The 21883-nt window shown below is 44.8% G+C and overlaps 1 long non-coding RNA gene across 2 annotated transcripts; it reads left to right on the top strand.

The window, feature by feature from the left end:
* Window positions 1-152: 152 nt before the first annotated feature.
* On the top strand, window positions 153-21883 carry LOC102561537 (uncharacterized). Of its 2 annotated transcripts, none has more exons than XR_001371648.3 (4): window positions 153-365; window positions 3652-3767; window positions 14297-14550; window positions 15783-21883. It is a non-coding gene; the product is annotated as an uncharacterized LOC102561537 (long non-coding RNA). The 2 variants fall into 2 exon arrangements; XR_002088882.2 differs by having other exon boundaries at window positions 14940-21883.

Raw genomic sequence — 21883 nt, 5'->3', positions numbered from 1 at the left:
CCCGCAGCCGGGGGCTGCCATGGCTTTGTGCCCTGCGCGGCGGCAGCGCTCCCGGCTTCGGCCGTAGGGGGACCGGCACGTACGGGAGGCCTTTCCCTGGGGACCCGCGCCACCAAAATGTTCGGCCCGGCTCCAAAAAAAGGCCCCCGGCTGCGGAGCTGCTGCTTGAAAAGGTGCATCTGCTTCCTACCTGGTTCCTGGCCCGGTTTGATTTGAGCGTGTGGCAGCGCCTTCCCCAAAGCCACCCTTAGCCCCCGCTACAGGCTGTACGTGTGATGCGGGTCACTGGTGAACGGTGCAATGAATGTGGACCCACCACACCGCAAAGTAAGACGGGACTCAAGTGTGAAGTAATTATCAAACAAGTAAGTGCTTCATGATTGTGCAATACACTTTGAGTGGTGGGGGTGCAAGGTCATTGTCACACCATAAAAATGACTGGCCAGATCTAAAAAGAGCCAACCAGCTCCAATGTTAGTGCTTGAAAAAGTGTAACAACTTTGTAGCTGGTTCCTCTCCAGCTGTAATATGAAAGTGTGGCAGGGCCAAAGAATAAGCTCCCTAACACAGCGCTGTGAGAGAGTCTGCATGGTTAAGTCAAGGAAAAAGCTATTTATTCTCCAGCACTACAGGGCTAAGGAACTCTGCCCCAATCCTAATCTTCTGCTGGTTCTTGCATTTCCAGTCTTTTCTCAAACATCATAGCTTCTCTTTACATAATCAGATCTGTAAGTAGAGATGCAGCCCTACGCTTGCACCATAACTAGGGATCTACCCAAATCAAGGAGGTAAGCGGCCTATTTCAGGGGCAGATCATAGAGCCAGCTGCCATTTTACAAGCTTATTGCTGCACATCCTCCCCCTCCCCACAGCTCTGATTGGCTGAGGGGCCCCAGCAGTTCCACCCCTCCACAGATTGGCTGATGGACCAAAACCATGGCATAATTACCCTAATTAAACGAGAAAGCCATTAATTGGTGCATTAAGCACTCTAAGCATTGAATTAAACTCTAAACTGAAATGTCTTATGAAATTAAAGCTATACACAACATGAATTGTAACTAATACCATCACTATGCTTTATTAAATAATGTTGTAAAAAAAAGTTTACTCAATGCTTACCTTGAGACAGGCAATTCATGCTAGCTGTTACACACTAGCATCCAGCAGCAGTTGCTGCGGACATTCTCTGTCTCTGCAGGGTTAACGCTTTCTGTACATTGGGATGACACGCTCAGCATCCACTTTGTTGGAATGGTAAGGCAGCATTTTGCCAGGGCGTACAAGATGTGGAAACTGGGCACAGATAGCGTTCCAGCACAGGCACAGGCATCCAGCACTTTTTGACAAAGTTCATGTAAGCAGTATATTCCTTGTCATGCTCTTTCTGCCATCCAGGGATTGATTTCAGTAGCTGAGGTTCACAACTCAGAACAGGCACGTGGCTGGGGTCCAAAATGTGAACAGCACCAAGGAAGGCCAATTGTCCGAACAGTGATTGGTCGTACCTGTAGTATGGGTTCAACTTCACAGCTACTGCCTGGGACAGGTCCCTTCTCTGCTGGTTTTCACGATGACAGTTTGACAGTTCTTGTTACGCCATGTCTTCAACCCAGCTTATCAAATCTATCAGCTTGTGTGTGTGGTGGATCACAGCCTGCCGCCCTTCAAGCTATGTTAGAAGCTCCATGATCTAGGTGACATTTTTCACCACAGATTTCACTTGATCTTGAACATCTCCCTGTTCCAGGAAATCATGAAGCTTAAGCATGCACTTGTGTGCTGGGTGTGATTTTCAGCTCCTCACTCACAAACTGCTGGTAGTATTGCATATGCTTGGTGTGGTAAGAGACCATGGTGAACCACAAATTTCACCTTGTCAGCACAGGCTCTGGTGGCAGTGACACAGCTGCATGCAAGTCCCCACTGACTGGCGAGGGACTCCCTGTACCAGAGCTTATGGCTTGGACAGTGCTTGAAGCCTTTATTGAAGGAGGATACCAGACTATCCACAGGGAACTGTGTCAGATGTCACTTACTAAAGACAGAATGTGTGCATTGCAGGTGACATGAACTGTGTTGGGCAGCATTCCTTGGAGCACATCAGAAAAAGCCTTGCACATATACAAGGCATTGTCAGACAGAAATGCTGACATCTTGTTAAATTCTTAGCCTTAGTTGACAACAGCCTTCACTATAGCCTGAGATATGGTAGAAAAATTGACAGACATAAGGTGGACTGGCTCTGTTTGAAACAGGCAGGTCCTGGTCTGTCCAGCTCTCAGGTACAAATAAAATGTGTAGCATATAGTTATCCTGAGGCTCAGTTGCTTCATCAGCCACAATGGAGAAGGATTCATACTCTGCCAGTGCAAACCTTGTGGACTGTAAATGTAAAGCAATCGCTGCAGGGAAATAGTCTTCATAAAGCTTGTTTGGACGTGAAAACTGCCAGCATTTGGCACATTTTGGTTCAGGTAGTCCCTTAGCTTTGGGTGATCAAGTTTCTCCAGCAGGATATTCGCCGCCATGTATGCATGAGGGGAAAATGCCGCCACTCGCCTTGCCAAGCTGTTTTCTGTAGTCCTTTTAAAGAGCGGAGACATGGTTGCAGGTGTCTTGCTCTGACCTTTAACCTCTGCAACAGCCTTTCACTTCATATATGCCTCAGACTCCGAGTGGTGATCTATACTGGTTTTCCTCAACACATCCAGAGTCACATTGCAAGCAGTAACAGAACAGCCTGCCTCCATCTACATGCAAGGTCCCTGCAGGATACTGCCTTCCACAGTCTATCAGTGAAACGTATTTGGCTGTCTTGGTGGATTTCTTCTGTGTTCATCCCTGCTCAATCCTCATCTGACTGCAGCATGCTTGAAAGATGGCACCAAAATCCTTGTGTGTCCCTGACTGGCCCCAGACTGGCTCCTGTACTGAGTCTATGTCACAGGCTCAACCTTTCATTTGCTCCCTCTCCTCCCCCTCTCCCCCTGTGCTTCCAGACTTCAGGGCCTCCTGCCCTTTTCTCTGCTTGCTAGTAAGTTGGGTTTTTTCCCCCGGCAGCAAGCCCACCAAAATCACGGAGCCCACCATTTTTTGTGGAAAACACCTGATTTTGTGTTTTCTGCAAAGAGCATGAAATCGTGATTTTGGTAGGCCCTGCCATAACTACATCCCTCCCCCCCAAGTTATGTTACTGGAACGACTCTGCAAAGCTTCACTGAGTGGCTGTACTGCCAGAACACAGTGCGCCCTGGGAAGACACCAGAGGTTAAATGGACCACAGAGCTGGTTGAAGATGTTGGAATGTCTACACACCCTTTCAGCTGCATGCTAAATGGCAGCAGAAGCTTGACCCAGCTTAGCAACATGGAGAATCTCCTCTAGCAGTTCAGAGGGTTTTGTTACTTTGGAGGGATTCTGATTTTTGCCAGTTGAACTTTATAGAGTAAGCCTATATCCCTTCACTGTCAGCCTCATATCTTCTTTCATGTCACCCTTTATACTTAATATAGCTTCTCACTTATGTTTCCCACTTTCCCTGTTGCTATGTAATCAGTTTAATTAATTACATCATTTTATTTATATATGATTTAATTTAATCGTGTCATTAAATTAAAACATACTTTTCAGTTAAGCATTTTCTTTCAGTTTTGGAAATCCTAATGGTGATGGATCAGTGAGCGAGACCTGAGAAATGCTCTGGTTCTGGAAAAATGAAAGTAAGCAAGAGTCCTAAGCTGAGGAGGTTTATGTGCAATTAACTTGTAAGTAACTTCAGTTATGAGATCACTCACATTTAATATATATTTAATATATATTTAAATAAATAGAATACTTAGCAAAGTAAGCAATACATTTGGTAGTATTGGCAGAATCAAGGCTTTAGACTTGTAAGATATAGCTTTCAATGTTAATAGTTGAAGAAGCTAGTAAAATAAGTTTATTTTCAGTTTACAATGTTGTGCCTATAATAGCAATACAAGTTATTGAAATTGGTTACCTGGAATCAAAACCAAAAAAGGGATAATGGGTTGGTCTTTACTGAGATTTTTATCAGTAAAAATATTACCAGGTACATCTACATGTGATATTAATGCAACACAGTAAACTCCAGTACAGTTTGCACTGGAGTTTGTTGCGCTTGGGCGCAGTGTTTATGAATGCACCTGGAGCAAGAAAATGTTGAGCAGGGGCAATGTAACCCTGGCTGACAGGGGCTGCCAGCCCAGAGCTGCTCTACCCTGGCTCAGCATGCTGTGGAGGGGCTGGCTGGGGCATAAGGGTGCTCATTAACGACTCGTGCCTCCTGCGGCTGTGGGGGCATGGCAGCTGCCCACAGGCAGCAGCAGTGTTGGCAGTGGGGGCATGGTGGTGACAAGTGGGGACTGCCTGCAGGCAGCCACGGTGACGTCAGTGGCGTAAGCAGGCTGAGCAGGGACCACCTAGACCGCAGCAGTGTCGGTGGCGAGGGGGGCATGGCGAGCGGCAATCGCCCGCAGATGCTGGTGGCAGCATTGGCAGTGGCCAATCACAGTGGGGCCATGTGCCCCCCCTCTCCCCCTCACATAACCCCCCCCCCATGCATCACCTATGAGGGTGCTACATTGTGGGGCTAGCCAGCAGGTAGCCCCGCACTGTAGCACGTTTGTGCCACAGCCAGCCTCAGTCACCATCTATACATGTTCTGCAACAGATTAAATAACTCCACCTGAGAATAGTACTTGTGTTGAGCAGTACCATCCTATGACAGAGTTAATTAGTTTACTCTAGCCTAATAGCACTGCTCAAATAGATGGTAATGCTTTACTGCAGAGCTAATTAGGCAACTGCAGTAAGCGTTTTGTGGAGATGCATCCACTGAAGATTTGTTAAATTCAGAGTGTGCTCCACCTAGTGGACATGGACAGTCAACAAAGTGGTGGCAATTGAAAATTTATTACTTAAGACAGGCTATCTATACGTCTTAATAGAGCAGGTGTTTCTGGTGCTGAGTAAATGGATGCAAACTCAGGGAACAATCAAAGAAATGTAAGGGATGAAAGGTCAAGTATTTCTGCAGCATTTAGAGATTGAATCTGTTTGTCCCATGGAGAAATAATTGAACATTTTAATTGAACACCAGGAAGAATCAGCCTGGTGCCACCACCAGCCCCTGCCTGCAGTGGCAACCTGCTGTTGTCCCACGTGCAGATCTGGGGGCACGCACCCCTGGGAAGAGCCCAACGCAACCCCCCAGCCTGCAGCCCTCCCGGGGGGCATGGAGCAACAAGAGGCATGCCATGCCTCCCCCGCACCCACTAACAGTTCTGTTACAGCTGGCACCAGTCTTTCCCAGACCTGCTGCAGCGGGGGCTAGGGTGAGTGCAGATAAGCTGTGCCATGTCCTGCGCTGCCCAGCTCCACTTGCTGCCACTCCCCCCAGCCCCTGCTGCAGTGGCCCCAGGAGCTGCTGACACCAGCTGCCTGAACCACAGCACGGCGCAGCCCAGGAGCTGGGGTGGATGGGGATAGGCGGAGCCCAGGTGCAGGGAGACAGGAGGAGCACAGTGCAGCCCCAGGAATGACCCCTCTCCCCTGGTCCATTCCCTAGGCTTAGCCTCACTCCCTCCCTACCTCACCGCCTGAGAACATATCCCTATCTGTTACAGCTGTCTGAAGCTTCAGTAGCTGATTCAGCAGTCGAATCTCCAAATCTGAATCAGCCGAATCGAATCAGGACAGCGATTCCAGTCACCGAGTTGAATCACTGTCCCTCAAATCAGCCGAATCTGAATCCAAATCAAATACTTGCTGCTTAGCACAGGCCTACCAAGCACATAGCGTTTCCTGGAAGCTTACCGGTATCTCCCTTAACATAGTCCCTCATAGAACTTCTGCTCCAGCCTGCAGATTCCCCGAAGGTTGTTGCAACTGTGACGGGATGACTATGGTTGGTTGCCACTGTCTATCCTAGGCACCTGCCACAGAAGCCAGGAGATGTGCCCTCCTTAAGAGGAAGTAAGTATCCTCTCTCCAGTGCTAGCCAAACATATCACACATATCCATAATGATGTAGGGGTCCTTCTTTTAATTTGTAATACCTTACAAAAGAAAAACAGGAAGTGGACAGAGAACTGAGAACTGAAGTATACAACAACTTTGCAAGCATTGATTAAAATGTAGATTGTACTTAAATTTTGACAATAATCATTAATAAAATGATAAAGACTTCTGTCTAGAAGCCATATAAAACCATTCTTTTGATCAATTCTATCATGATGTGAAGAGCTGCATAAGAAATCTGTCAAGCTAGACAAAAAGTCAAAATTACCACTTCCTCACCAATGGTACATATCAGGAAAAATTATAGGACATTGCAGCTACATACAAGCTATAAAGAAGTAAACAAAATAGTCATTCCAGAAATCCTTTATCTAGAATTTCAAAGATCCTTGATAGTTTACTTAGAAATTTATGTTACCCTTGATCAAAGCAAGGCTTATCATAAGGGATTCAGAAGTGAAGTAATTTGTCAGCATTTGTCACGCCTTCGACATCATAAGAATTGGTTCTCATTCTTTTTAGATCCCCTAAAACCCTGTGGCACCTTAGTGTTTAATGGAGAAATGTATGAAAGATCTGAGAGGCAAAATCTCCTTGTACTTCTTTGGCAATGTCCTCATCTATAGCAAAGATGTCAGGGATTTCTGTATGGAGTATATCAGGAAAGTTGTCAAAAGTCATCAGAAATGTAATATCAAATTATGACTAAATAAATGTAATTTAAGTGGGAGGTGAGTCATTGTAGAAGGATGCTATCAGCTGAGAGTTCTAAAATGGATCCAAAAGACATACCTGTTGCACAACCTTTGAAAGAAAAAGCCTCTTTTATGATGAGGGAAGTTAAATATTGGCTACATTCCCTATCCTATTACAAGGAATATATAAGGATTTTTGACTGTATGACTTCCTTTGCAGTCCCAAATACCTCAGCTTAAAAAATGTTCAGGGAAAACAACAGCTACCTGTCAGCCAGTCAGTGTAACCAAGGTAACTACACTAATGAGTTTTGGAACAACTGATTTATATCCCAGCCAATTCAATAATTTGGGCCTACCCAGATTTTTAACAACAGTTCTTTTTGCATACTGATGCCTCAAATAAGGAGTTAGGGGTAAACCTATACCAGCATCGTGAGGAAAATCTCTGGGTGTCTGCCTAAGTATCCAGTACTCTAATGCTGAGAGAGAAGAGCTACAGTTTGCCTTCTGAGAAACTGGCATGTCTAGCTCTGCAGTAGACTTTAACATCAAGGTTCAGAGAATCTCTCTTCCACACACCATAATTTGCAATCTAGAGCAGTAGTGCTCAACCTTTCAGCCTCACGGGCCAGATGAGTGGTGTGGGGCCAGTCTGCAGACTGGATCCCTTGCAGGGTTGGCACGTGGGGTTAGGCCCCACATGCCCAGATCAGGCCCAGCATGTTCATATCAGTCCCCGTGTTGCCTGAGCCCAGCCCTGCACATTGGAATCCAGCCTCACACTGCCCTGCCCCAACACTGCCCCAGCCCCATGCACCCAATATAGTGCACAGTTCTGTGTTATCTGGCCCACCATGCTTCCCACAGTGTCAACTTGGAGAGCAGTAGCAATTAACACTGCCATCACTCTCACCTGGCAGGCCAAGTGATACAGCTCCATGGACTGGGCTGGCCTGTGGGCCAGGGGTTGAGCACCCTGATCTAGAATGGTGATAATTCATTACAAATATGAAATAACAATTATCTCAACTAAATCCTTACAGTTCTGGGTGGGTTTCAGACATTTCAGTTTGAATTTAACTGTAAAATATTCTGAGAAAGTGAACATTGATGCTATTATCCAGGAAACCCTTAAATATGGAGGTATACATGAGGGAAAGCACAGTAGAGTATGATCCTAAGAATGTTTGGGCAATTATTCAAGGAAGGAATGTGCAAAATAAGAGCCATGGAGAGAATTTTGCCAACTACATTTATTTTCCCCACTCTGAAAGCAAATGAGTGCAATATATCAAACCCAATAGCAAGAACAAATGTCCTGAGGTGATAATACAAGGCTAAGCAAGCCAATTTTTACAGTTAGAAGAATTAGAGCTAACAAATTGAGTTTGTAGGAAAGAAAAAGAGAATCGTATGAGGGCTGACAGTTTCCATGCAAATGATTCCAACTGTATATTCATTCCAGTGGTACTGCGGGACTCAAGGCAACCTGTAGGAACCTGTAGGAAAAGGTTTGCCTGAGACAGAACCAGTAGTAATCATAATCAGAGGCTAGGGTTGTTTGGTCTAAAACACAATAGGACATAGAACATTGTACCACAAGAGTCTGTAAAACTGTAAAGCAAAAAACATCAAACCTACCTGGCAGAGCAGGTCTGCAAAGTGTTACTGGTATTTCTACAACACCATTTGAAATACTTGCGTTGATCATGTTGATTTGGAGAAAAATAAAATGATATGAACATAATCCAGTCATTATAGATAATTTCACAAAATTTGTGCAAACCTGCCATACAGCAAGTCAGTCTGGTAAAATATTGCTGAGAAAATACTCAGTGATTTCTGATATGACATTTGCGTTTCATGCCAAGGGAAAAAATGAAAACCACTTGTTTAAAAGCAGAATACACAGCTATGCAAAATTCTGAAGCAACTCTTTACTCTCCGCAAGCAAATCCATCTTAATTTAAATAAACATTACTCTTCATGCTCAGAACTCTAGAGAAACAGGAGCCAATCTGGCAGGAACTAAATAGTGGTTACTAAAGCAACAGTTCTCTTACTTCTCTTCTGTTTAATTATTTGGATTGAGGCCAGAGCATGAAGGTGTCACCTCCCAAACAGATGACGACTACTGAAAGAGCTGATGAAAGAATCATATTCGAACTATACAAAAAATCTAAAATTGGGTACTAGAAGAAGAAAGCAGAGCACTAGATTCGAAGTTTCAGTCTGGTGGTTACGTAACGGCAAGGAATCTGTCAGAGAAGGAAGAGCAAGGAACACTTCAGGCATTTGGGAAGATGAGGTTTACATAGTCACAGTAAGAGAGAAAAAGAAAATGGTGTGGTGCAGGGGTGGGCAAAATGTGGCCTGCAGGCCAGATGTAGCCCGCTAGGCCATTCTATCCAGCCCACGGGGCCCCTAAAAATTTAGAAAATTAATATATATCTGCCCCTGGCTGCCTGTCATGTGACCCTCAATGGCTTGCCAAAACTCAGTAAGCCACCCTCCACCCAAAATAATTGCCCACCCCTGGTGTGGTGTGTGAGGTAAAACCAAAAACAGAGCAGAAGAAGAAGGATAATTCCCTGCAATCTGTTAATGCCTTGTGATTTTATTATATCCAAGCAACAAAGATAAGAGCCAGCCAAGGGGAGAAACATTTCCAAAGTAAAGGGAACATCTTTGCAGAAAAGAATGAAGGTATCATCAAATGTTCTGAAGGATCCGGAAAGCTCAATAGAGAGGGATTTTAGAATTGTGTCAATTGATTAGTTGACCCAGTTGGCCATCATCAAGAAAAAACATTCTACCAGGATAAACAAGGACATTGCTACATCTTGAAGTGAGAAAAATCATTATTGCCCCCTGCCATATGGAGAAATATGGAAGCTACTTACCTCAAATTCTATGTTAATGATTCAATTTCATAACATTCAGAAGCAGACACAGATCAACCAATCATAAGGAAATGAGAATATGTCAGTTCAAAAGGAGGTACCATCATTTGTAGGAAAATCTCAAACACAATTAGCAAGGGGTATGTGCAGATGTTACGTTTAGTTTCATAGTAGTTAGGGGTCAGAAGGGCCCTGAATAGATCATCTAGTCTAACCCCCCGCCACTGGTTGGAGCACACGCTGGGATCACATGACCCCGGACAGGTGTTCATCCAACCTGTTTTTGAATTTACCCAAGGTAGGAGCGAGAACCACTTCCCTAGAAAGTTGGTTCCAGATCCTAGCTACCCTGATAGCAAAATAGTGCCTCCTAATCTCTAACCTGAACCGATTCTATAGTAGCTTCTGGCCATTGTTCCTCATCACCCCAGGTGCTGCTGGGGAGAATAGGGCTCTTCCTATTTGCTGCTGATCTCCCCTAACGAGTTTGTAGGCAGCCACCAAATCCCCCTCAGCCTCTGCTTGCTGAGGCTGAACAGGTTCAGGTCCCTGAGCCTGTCTTCATAGGGCCTGCCCTTTTGCCCTCCAACCAAGTGGGTGGCCCTCCTCTGAACCCTCTCAAGGCAGGCCACATCCTTTTTAAAGTCCGGTGCCCAGAACTGGACACAGTACTCCAGTTGAGGCCTGACCAATGTCACGTAGAGGGGGAGTATCACCTCTCTGGACTGACTTGAGATGCATCTTTGGATGCACGACAAGGTGTGGTTGGCTTTGCTGGCTGCAGTTTGGCATTGGCGGCTCATGTTCATCTTGGAGCCAATAATGACTCTAAGATCCCTTTCTGCCTCTGTGCTCACAAGTGGGGAGCTCCCCAGCTTGTATGTATGCTGTGGATTCCTTCTCCCCAGGTGCAGCACCCTGCATTTATCTACATTGAACCCCATCCTATTATCATCTGCCCACCTCTGTAGTCTCTCTAAGTCTAATTGCAGCCTCTCTCTCCCTTTGAACGTGCCTACCTCTCCCCACATCTTGGGGTCATCGGCAAACTTGGACAACGTATTTTCCACCCCCTCGTCCAAGTCACTAATGAAGATGTTGAACAGTGTAGGCCCCAGGACCGAGCCCTGAGGGGCCCCACTGTTCACATCCCACCAGGTTGAGTACGACCCATCCACCACCACTCGTTTAGATTAACCTAATTAGGGTTACGTTGATCTAAATGCCAATCTGTGCAGATGTTCAGGAGGCTTAAATCAGACCAAAAATAGTGGGTCTCATCTACATTGGTTCACCTAAGTAAGTGAACTAATTTAGATTGTGAATGGGTTAGCCCAATATATTGAATGTCTGGGAGCACAGCCCTGGGGCTGGGAAAGCCTAGCCACTTGCCCCAGTCCCAGGGTTGCTCTCTTCCTACCATGCTGACCCTGATTGGGTTATTTTTAGTCCCCAGATCCCTCTATCCCCAGACTGACAACCCCACACTATAACCTCCCCCCTCCTCCTCACAGACTCACCATCCCCAATCCTGCCAACCCCCACCTAGACCTGCCAACTGCCTCCCCACCCCCCATGGACCTGCTAGCCCTCCCAACCCCACCTGCTCCTCCTCCCACCATGAGTTACTTACATTTGGTTCCCAGCACAGCTCTCAGCACCAGAAAACCTCTGCACACCACTCCTGATTTGCAATCACGCAGTTTAAAACAAGCCATGTAATCGTAGACTAGGTGCAGCGAATTTCTGCACAAGCCCCGGAATATGAAGACCTAAAGCAATGCTGACATACAAGTGAGCTATATGTCAATTGTCCCAAACTGTCCAGGATAATACTAATTTTGTGTTACCGAATATGACTTTGTCTCACATTTGGAAAGTGATACACCTAGCTCCCATTTGCTATAACAGGGGTTCTCAGTGGGTAAGCAGAGGTATTACAAGTGGAGTACAAGCACAGGTATGTGTGTGTGTTGGGGTGGGGGGGAGGGGGTATGACAATTGTTAGTTTTCCAAGTATTCCTATGCGGCCAGGCAGTGTCATGCTGAAATCCTGCAGTGTTTTATGTGGGTAAATTAGCTCTACTAAGTGGCAGAGCTAATTAACCCATCTACAGCACTGCACTATACATTATTCTGTTTCCTAGAACCAAAACTTGTTCATCTTTCCAATGATTATTTCAAGTGAATCTCCGCCCTCAGATACAGCAAGAGGCTGATGGATGACAAAAAATTATTATTCATGTTAACTGGAGGCAATGCACACACTGGCACACAAACATTTCTAATACATCCAAGCACAGGATCCTACCTACCACCACAGTGGAGAGAGCCATGTGGTTGTAGGGTCTCTCCATAGTTCTCTTTCTGATCATCATCATCTGCTGTTACTCCCTGTTAAATCTTCCTTTATATTCCTTTAATTATATATTTTAAAGAAAGTTGACTGCAACAGAACACAATTTCCTTCATTTCTGATTGGTTACTTTTAATTTTCCTTATTCTGGATCAATGAGGGAGCACCTGTCCAAACAAGCTGACTCGATAGCAATCCTTGAAGTGTGTTAGATTCTAACTTTCTGGGAATATACAGTTTCTAGCAAGAAGCAATTTCTTGTCTCTCTTGACTTGACCTGAATACTGAGAATCTTTCTCAGCTTCTCTCATCAAATATATTTAGTGGTCACAGTGATTGGTACAGAAGTTCCCTTGCACTTTAATCCATTTATGCCTACACCAGAAACTTGTCATGAATTTAGACACTGGCAATACATGCACGTATTATTGAATCATAATTCATTCAGTGACAAAATATTGAGTAAATGTAGGACTGTAGATAATGTTCTCCTCATTCAGGAGAATTAAGTCTGACACCCCCTTTCTGCCTGCAGTCTTACCAAGTACACAGAGCAGGGTGTTTCTCAGGAGATAGGGGCTTAAAAATGAATTTCATCTAGGTAATGAGAGCTTGGCTAAGCATTCCTTTTAGTTCTGCTTTAGTCCTGCTACTTTATCCTTTAGTCCTGCTACTGGACATGAGTAACCAGACTGCCATACATCAGTGCATTCATCAGTGCAAGTGTAGGATCCCCTGCAGTCCCTGCTTAGCTCTACACTTTTTCATCTGTTTGTATATGTTCAGGGCTTCACCCCAATACTGTGGAGGGTAAAGCCCCACAGGGAACATCTTTCCTAATGTCAGCGCACTGATGAGCAGTAGTACATGTCATCACATTGACATGCATGTCTCTTCAACACCGCTTCCTGGATGGCTCACATTTATGACATCTGAAATTGAACTTAGTTTTCCTCCTGTCTTCTCCATTCTTCTGTTCCATTACTACTGATGATGCAACCACCCTTCTCATCTTATGTCCTCCAAAGCTTGATTCCTCCATAGCTTGTTTTCTGTCTGTTTACCCAAGTTTTGTCATTTATTTATCATAGTCATCTCTGAATACCTCCCAAAGATTGGCAAACAACATTTACAAATGTTGTCCCAGGGAGGGTTTTCTTTACCTTCCCCAAGTCAATCAAGTAAATATTTGCTTGTTGTTCAAGCTTTTATTTCGTCCATCTTCCTTTTGCTTACTCATGCTCACTCAAACTTTCTTTTTGCCTTCATGTTTCTTTACACTTCTCTTCAACCCTTTTTATTACTTTGCTGGCTGTAACTGTGGATCTGAGAAAACCAAGTCACAGGCAAGCCAAAGCCAAGTTAGACACACACACTTTTCATAAGATTGTGAGCTTAATAGTGATTCTGAAGTCCTGCTCTCATGAGCATCCTCCTCGATATAACTCTGTAGTTTCTGAGGCATGTAGCTTCCAGTAGAGGTAGTTATCTGAGAAAGGGGTCTTTTCCTGGTCAATGCTACATAGTTCTGCCAGCAGAAAATCAATGAAACTATGACTGTGTTCACTCTCACCCCTTCATTCTGTCACAGAGGAACACCAGCTCTGCAAGTGACAGAAGGCTACTGCCATTACCTGACAGCAGACAGAAGGTGCGTGTAAATGTATCTGCTTTCTGCTGGCTGCTGTGTCCCCTCTAACAGCTGGTGTCTCGCAGGGGGACTTGCGCTCCCTGCCAGCACAGCTGCTGAAGTGGAGCCATGTGACTCTGACAGGAGTTATATGTGGCTGCTAGAAGCCATGCAAGTGTGTATATACTCTGGCAGCCTCCCTGTGGCTACTGCTGTCTGCAACCACAAGTCTTGCAACATAGGCCAGTCCTTTCTCTGAGATACTTACTGCCAATTCCATAGCTTTAAATTTGACTAGGTATTCCAAGCTTTTTAACAGCAGAATCCTCAAGCCCAGTTATAATGAATTGCAGCAATCTAGCCTGTAGGCCATAGATGTGTGAATCATCGTAACAGGATGGGACACAGACATTTAAGTAGACCCAAGTGGAAGACAGCATATTGCAGCTGCAGAAATTTGGGACTCCCGCAGTAATGAAGAGTCCAAAGGAACCACAAAGCTTCAAACTGAATTAACTTTCTGAGGCTAGATTCCCTTAAGGAAAGATTATCTTTCAACAATGAATGCTTAGTTTTTTTAAATATCACACTCCATGTGAAACTATGTGAGCATCATATATTTTTTTTCATTGCATTTCTAAGTTCTTTTTTACTTTTTCCCCAGCATTCACTGGAACAACTTTCCTTTGTTCTTCTGATTAGACCGTTTCTCCAAATCACTTCTGAGCCTGAACTGACCTCCAACATAGATTAAACCTAAGCAGCGGAGACCTGCACTGGAAGCTTCTATTGGTATAACTTTTGATAGCTGCCAACAGTGCACAACTGGCTGTGTTTACTAGTGATACCCAGGAGAGTCACATTGAGAAGAGGCAGTGAAGCCTGGACAAGTATCCCATTGTCTCTTCACTGCTACCAGTAAGCACACTTCCTTATTTCTGCAGTACATTATGAGATCCCAGCATTGTGCTTGTGGTATTTGTAGTTGCTCAGAATCCAGGTCCCATGGTTTCCTTTCTTTTATGTCATAATATTCCCCAGGGTCATTAAACTGACATTAAATGGTAGGTCAGGAATGGTACGTGATGCTTGCATGTTCAAGCTTTTTGAAAAGCTGCAAGTCAGAATAATTTAACACAGCAGTTCCCAAACTCTGACAGATTGTGCACCTCCAATTTAAAATAAAGTACCACCAGCACATACCTTAAGTACCACCAGCTCATTTTTCAGTTCAACCTTAAATACCACCAGTAATTTTTTGTCATATAGAGTAATTATAATAAATCTGTTAATGGTACCACTGACAGGTTGTCTGCGTACCACTGATGGTACCCGTACCACAGATTGGGAGCTGATGATCTAGCACATGAACAATGGTGGAGTTGCAATGCCAGTAGTGATTCTGAGGGGCCCAGTCTACCAGGCTATGAAATCATTCTCTCGACACTGAACAACAGCAAGGAGCAACTTAAGCAGGGGCTGGATGAAATGCTGTTGGCAGGAGGAGGAGGATAAGGGCAAAGCTTTTGATTTTGAAGAACCAGACAGACAAGCAATAACAAGAGTCCCTAGAGACACTATATGACTGGGGAAAGCCTCACAATCCCCCTGAAGAGTGCCATAGTAGTGCAGCATACTGTACTCATAACCTTCTCTGTAGACTTGGATAGATATAGATTGTAAAGGTGCAGAAACTCTCCCCTGATATGTTCTCATGCTTCCAAGTGCTCAGGCATCATGGAAGAGGAAACAGCTCAAGTTAAAAGCAAATTGTTAATAAGTAGGGTGGGGAACAGAGCCAGAGATTAAAGGGAGAAGTGTGGAAGGTAGTACTAGGGGAGGGATTAGAGGACAGGGATAATGCAGTATGCATTGCCAAACTTACTAGAAATAGTAAGGCAAAAAAAGGTTGATACATCACCAGACAAAATCCTAAAGAAGACATTTGTTCAGGGTGGCTTGATGTCACCCTACACACCATATCCAGTACACTTGTTACATCATCTGGAATAGATGGTTAGTTTTCAACAACCGCTCTTTTGCCAGGCCATTTTTAAATCTGCTTAGATTATTTACCTGTACTTTTGTTGGTTTAGTTTTTAATATGCTGATAAAGGTCCTCTAGAATGACTCTCTTCCTTTTGCCTTAGGGCTGCCCAAACAAGACTTGTTTGGGGAGCCTGTTATCCAGGAATCTCAGAATGTGGCCAAGGCAAGTTTCCCTGCTCACTTGTACCAGTGAGTGCGATTTGTCAGGGGTTTTTCTTCTGGTTATGACATATCACCCCTCCCTTGAACCTGTACGGAAAATCCTCAAACAATTGCAACCCATACTAGACAGAGACCCTATTCTTAAAAAGATCTTCCCAGAGCCACCCATCCTAGCCTTCAAACACACACCGAACCTCGCTAACTTCATCACCAGAAGCAAACTTCCTCAAGCCCAGAACACCAAAAGGATCCAGACCGTGCCATGACAAGAAATGCAAAACCTGCCAACACATCACCACCCCCCCCACAATTACTACACCCTACAACAGAGCCATCAGCATTCCTGGATCTTACAGCTGCACCTCCAGAAATGTAATATACCTCATCCAATGCACCAAATGCCCTGATGGAAAATACGCAGGAGAGACCAAACAACAACTGCGCACCAGAATGAATGCACACTGGAAATCTGTCAAAGACAGAAATACCCAATTACCGGTGGGGGCACATTTCTCACAAGAAAACCACTCTCTCTCCAATCTCTCAGTCCTGATCCTCAAAGGAAACCTACAAAACACTTCCCAGAGATGAGCCTATGAACTCCACTTCATCAACCTCCTGGATACTAAAAATCGTGGACTAAATATAGACATTGGATTTATAACACATTATAACTGCCTGACATCTGACTCCCCAGGTATCTCTCCACTTTCATCCCCCTTCTCTCCCCCCCCTGGCCTGTCTCTCACCCATTGACTCCTCAGTCTACATGACTACCTGTCTTGTATGCACACCAGCCCAGCCGCTGGTTGCTTTACTTTTCATTCCATCCAGGAAGAGCACGCACCAACTGCTGAAACGTCCTTAGCCTGACAAAGGGTTTTTGAACCCAAAAGCTTGCTTAATAATTATTTTCCAACTATTTAGGTTGGTCTAATAAAAGATATCAGATTCACCCAAGGAACCTTGTCTGTCATTAGACTCAAGGCATTCAGCTCTTAGTTTTCACTTGATTTTTAACTATGGAAAAATAGTAGAACGATTTTTCTGGTGCAAATAACTCAGAAAGACCATGTAGGTCAGAATATTTTTGGGACTATGGATTTCTATTTGAAATCTCCAGATTGATCTTGTGAATCATGTGTAGGTGTTTGCATATAACAATACTATATTTCACAGAACCTCAGGGCACCTGAAAAGGACTTCACTATGCCCCAGGTCATTAATTATAAAACCTATTTGTTTAGCAGTATTAATTTGATTAAGCCTTAGTTGGAGTTTGTTTATCAATGTGTTCAGTGAACAGGTATTATCAGGAAAATCCTTATTTTTAAGCACTCTACCCACAGTATTGAGTTTCCATGACAGTCTATTGCATAACAGAATCAATGCTGACACCAAAGGTACTATCCTCACTGATTCCAGCAATAACATCAAACCAGTTTGTTAATGCCTGGCTAGAAATCACAATACCTCTGACATCTTAAAAGAGAATTTGGAAGAACTAGATCATTTTGCAAGGAAATGTGTAGGTTTTCAGTATCTGCCACCAATACTTTCTATCAATGCTGTCAAAGAAGAAAGAGCTTTTTTTGGTGATATCTTATATTGGCCAACCTGTATAGCTGGGAAAAATATTAGGCACAGAAAATACTGAAATCCACTGTCTACCGTGGAAAATCCATAACATGAATAAAAAGGAAGCCAGGCCACACAGAAACATCTACATCCTAAGCTTGTGCAAGAAATAACATCATCTCCATGTTATGCAACCATCTGGCTAAGACACAGGCTGAACCAAACAACACAACTATGCAGAAGGACCCCATAAAAACTGAGAAGCCACCTTCTTCAATTTTAATATCTCTCCCAACTATACAGTTGGTCCAATAAATGATGTAATAAAAAACCCTACTTGCATATTTCCTGGACCATCACAGATATAGCAGCACCCCAATGTTATGTATATTGTCACGGGCGTTTAGAAAAGCAGTTTAAATTTAAAATGAGTGATAGCTGCCACTCATGGTTTTATTCAATAATGCTGTGTTGTGAAGGTACCAGCCCATTACTGTCAGACTATGTTCAGTTATAGTGCTACAATTGCTCCTTAACAGAGTGACATCAAGGTCTCCTATCTCAGTGGCAGAGACAAAGGTATCCTTTCAAATAATGTAATGGATCAACTAATATCTTCTGGAAAATTCTATTGAGAATATCTTCGAGGACAAGCGGACCTTTTGTATAAAGACCACCAGAAGATTCCATAAAGGAGTAGGCTTGTCCATGCTGAGTCTGTAAACCAAAGCAAATGAACTCTGCTAAGCCAACAACATCATCTTTACCTTCAGCCAAGCATTGCACAAGAGCAGTTTGTTTTGGACTTGATTAGTTGGACTTGAAAACCAAAGCACAGTCTCTTGTAGTGTTTGCATTACAGGTTAATTGATGAGTTCATACAAATCATGCAAATTAGGTTTTCTCACTGACCTGACACTGGATTACTTGCAGGGGTTATTTTAAATTTACTACATACATTGATGTTATGTTCAGGTATCAGTTTAAATCTATATCTGTCTGTTTGCAATGAACTGATTTATATTAGCATTTTCTTGTTGCGGAAGTTCTGTCTTGCAGCCAAAACATGATGACTACTAGTGATTCTAATAGTCTCTTATTTTACTGCTAGTACCTGTTTCTTAAGAAACAAAACCAAATAAGGTGCTCCTTAAAGTCAGCTCCTTTATCTTCCAGTTCCATGCACATAGCCAGAATTTTGAGGGAGGAAGAGGGCAGGAGGCTTGGAGTCTCTCAAAGCAAAATAGAAATAAATATGGCTTGTACACCTATAAAAGCTTCCTTTCCTTTCTATTCCTGGTCCTAGTTCCAGCCTTGTAGGGGTCTGGCTCAGGCCCATCTGTGTGTGGAAAGGCTCCTGGATCTCTGTGGGATTTATACTCTTTTCCATGTGTGCCTCCTCAGCAAGCTCTGAAATGGACTCTGAAAATGGTTCTTTCCTCCAGGCCTCTTGAAATGTCCACTGTCACTTATGAAAAGATGGTGGCCCCCCACTAAGCATACCATATTCATCATAGAAGCAGTAGCATAACGAGGGTGGAGGAGCAGGGCACCTGCCCAGAAGCCTAATTAGACAGGGCACCATAATTGTTCCCCTGGGAGCCTTTGCTATGACAGGCCGAGCCCTGTGGTGCCCAGCCATAGAAGCCTGGCAGCCCTGCACTGTGTAGTGTATGGGGGTGCAGTGAGGCTGCTGCAGCTGAGGGACAGACTTGTTACATGTTGGCTGTACCAGCCCCATGGCACAAGCTCCCAGTGGCTGTCCCAGGTGCCCTGCTCACTTCCTTACCTCCAGCACTCTACTAGGTGCCTCCCATGGCAAAAATCCCAGAGAGGAGTGCCATTCAGCTCAACTCCCTCTGCCCCCCTCCCGACCATACACTACTACAGTATGCCAGGATGGCTTTTATGGCTGGATATTGCTAGGCTATGCTGCTGTAGTAAAGGCTCCTGGGGGATTGGGTGTCCCCTGCTGAGGGGACGGGGTAAGGGGTCAGCCTGATTATCAAGCAAAGCAGAAACCCCTGGAACCTGAGAGCTAGCAGAGGAATCTTACCCTGCAGGCAGCAGGGAGAGGATCTTTTGAAGGAGAGGGCTGCAGGAGACAGAGTGGTTGATGCCTAAGTGTTCCTCTAGGGCTGCATGGAGAAAGCCATGGAGAGCTTAGGGTGTTTAGTGAGGCAAGGAGCCAAAATGGGGTGACTTGCAGTTGGAAAATGGTTTGCTTGTGTTTATATTTTGACACTGTTTAAAACCAGAGGATTGAGTTGTGGATGCAGGAGTGGAGGAGGCCGCAGGTGGGGTGCCTAAGAGGTATTTTCTGTTACTGGGACTGAGACCCAGGAAGTTAGGGTCCAAAGACGGGGACCTGGACTGAAGGAGTCTAGCCAGATAAAAAGGGCTGAAGCTGGACAGGTGGAAGTCCAGACAAAGGTTTGGAGCCTGGCAGCCCAGTGTTAATTTGGACATAGAGATCTGCTATGAAGAGACTACCAAGAGGCATGGGCAGGACTATGGGATAGCCTAGGAGGTATGCTTGAAGAGATGGGCTAGGAAGAAAAGAGGCATTCCCATAATATAAGGGGTTCTTAAAGGTGGAGGCAGGCTGCTAGTCACTGTGGGCATGTCAACATGTGAATTTACATTCACCTAAACAATGCACTTTAGTCTAAGGCGCATTAAGTGGATTTATAGGTGTATGCCTTTAGGTACCTTAACATGGGTGAGCACATTTGCAACTTGCCCTGGGCAGCACCCTGGACAGCCTCTCTGCACGCACAGCTGTGCCAGACCCTGCGGGTGACGTGCGGGTGCCACTCTGGGAAAGTGGCTGGGGCAGCATGACCAATGAGCATGTTTCTGGCTGGGGAGCGCAGAGAAAGGTGCGGGGCAAGCTCAGGGGCTGCGGGGTCTGTCAGCAGCATGTATGAAGCCAGAGCTGCTAGATCGCAGCCAGAAGTGGCTCCGCTCCAAGTGAGCAGAGGGTGCACCCAAGCCCCAAAGCCATGTCTAGCAACTTGAGGCAGCTGCACCCAGCGCTGGGCCTGGCCATGGGGTACCAAGCTGCCTGCCAGTTCCCTGAAGCCCACAGTAACATATCTGGGTGGTGCAGCACAGCTCTGGCCAAGGAAGTGGGAGCTCCAGTCCCTCCCAGACACAATCAGCTCAGCCCCAGCTCTAACCCCTTCCCTGTGTTCCTGCCTCCCCAGCACTGGTCGAGAGTGGGCCAGAGCCAAGCCCGTAGAACCCTGCATTGCTGCTGGGCATTGCCAAAAAGAAGCAGCAGCAGCAGCAGGTGCCCCAGGTCAGTTAGCACACCAACAGGTACCACTGCTGCTGGAACTGCTGCTCCAGCTCGTGTCTGTGCCTTGGAGAACAGCACCCACTGCTGCTTCTTCTTGGCAGTGCCTGGCAGCAGCATGGGGCCCTGGGGGCTCAGCTCTGGCCCACTGAAGTCGACATACAGGCTTCCCTTGCTTTATACAGGTTCTGTATATGTGAATTCAGTCTTATGCAGTGGCCCTTTTATACCAAAAATTCGTTATATGCGAGGTAAATTTACTCTTATGTGACCAGTGTGGTAGAAGCCCACAGTCAGCTGCTTTGTTTGGTGCATTGTGACACGCACCAAAATATAGTCTCCTGTGTGGATCTGTGCCAACTCCATTATGATAGTGCCCTGTGCTTGTGTGTACTGTCTGCTGTTGGTGAGTACCAAAATTGTCTTGTAAAAGAGGTAGAAATGGGTCTGTGGGTCAATACAGTCGAGGTCTTGGAATGTATTCCTATTTGTTATGTTGTTAAGTGGGTTCCCTTTATGCAAATTCAAGTTATGTGCTGTTTTCCAGGAACACATGTACAGCATAAATCTAGGGAAACCTGTGCACAGTGTTAAAGAGTCTTAATGTTATACACATAGACATTTTGCCTATTGCTTTTAATCTTATGAATTTTCTTGAGTTTTGCATTGCTTTAAGAAACTCCATTTTGTATTGCTTTGTAGCTTGACATAAGTGCTCGACCTTTGTATGCTGTATGTGTGAGAGAATGGGTGAGAATGTGTCTATGGAAAAGGAAAACATCATCTGGTGACTGGTGAAGAATGCAGACAGATAAAAGACCAAAACAAGAAGAATCCACCCCAGAACAGTGAGAGAACAACGGTAATCGACCTTCAAGGAAGAACACAGTGATAACATAGCGAAAGCCCATAAGGATGAATTGACAAAGCTATAAAAGATGGGCGAGACATATCAGTTTTGGGTCTTGTTCTTCATGTCATCCTGGAGCATCGGTTTGACAGGATGGACTGGCAGGAGCATGCCTCCCTACTCATGATCAATTTGGGTGGCCACTTAGTTGATCTGAGTACTGATAAGACTGGTAATGTATACCAGCACAGAACAGAAATTGGGGTATGAGTGTGTGTGTGCTTAATCAATAAATGCGGTATCTTGCCTTA

The sequence above is a fragment of the Alligator mississippiensis genome, chromosome 3 (assembly GCF_030867095.1).
Source record: "Alligator mississippiensis isolate rAllMis1 chromosome 3, rAllMis1, whole genome shotgun sequence".
NCBI classification, from domain to species: Eukaryota; Metazoa; Chordata; order Crocodylia; family Alligatoridae; genus Alligator; species Alligator mississippiensis.
Note: the sequence above shows the minus strand (reverse complement) of the source record. Positions and strands in the feature narration are given on the sequence as shown.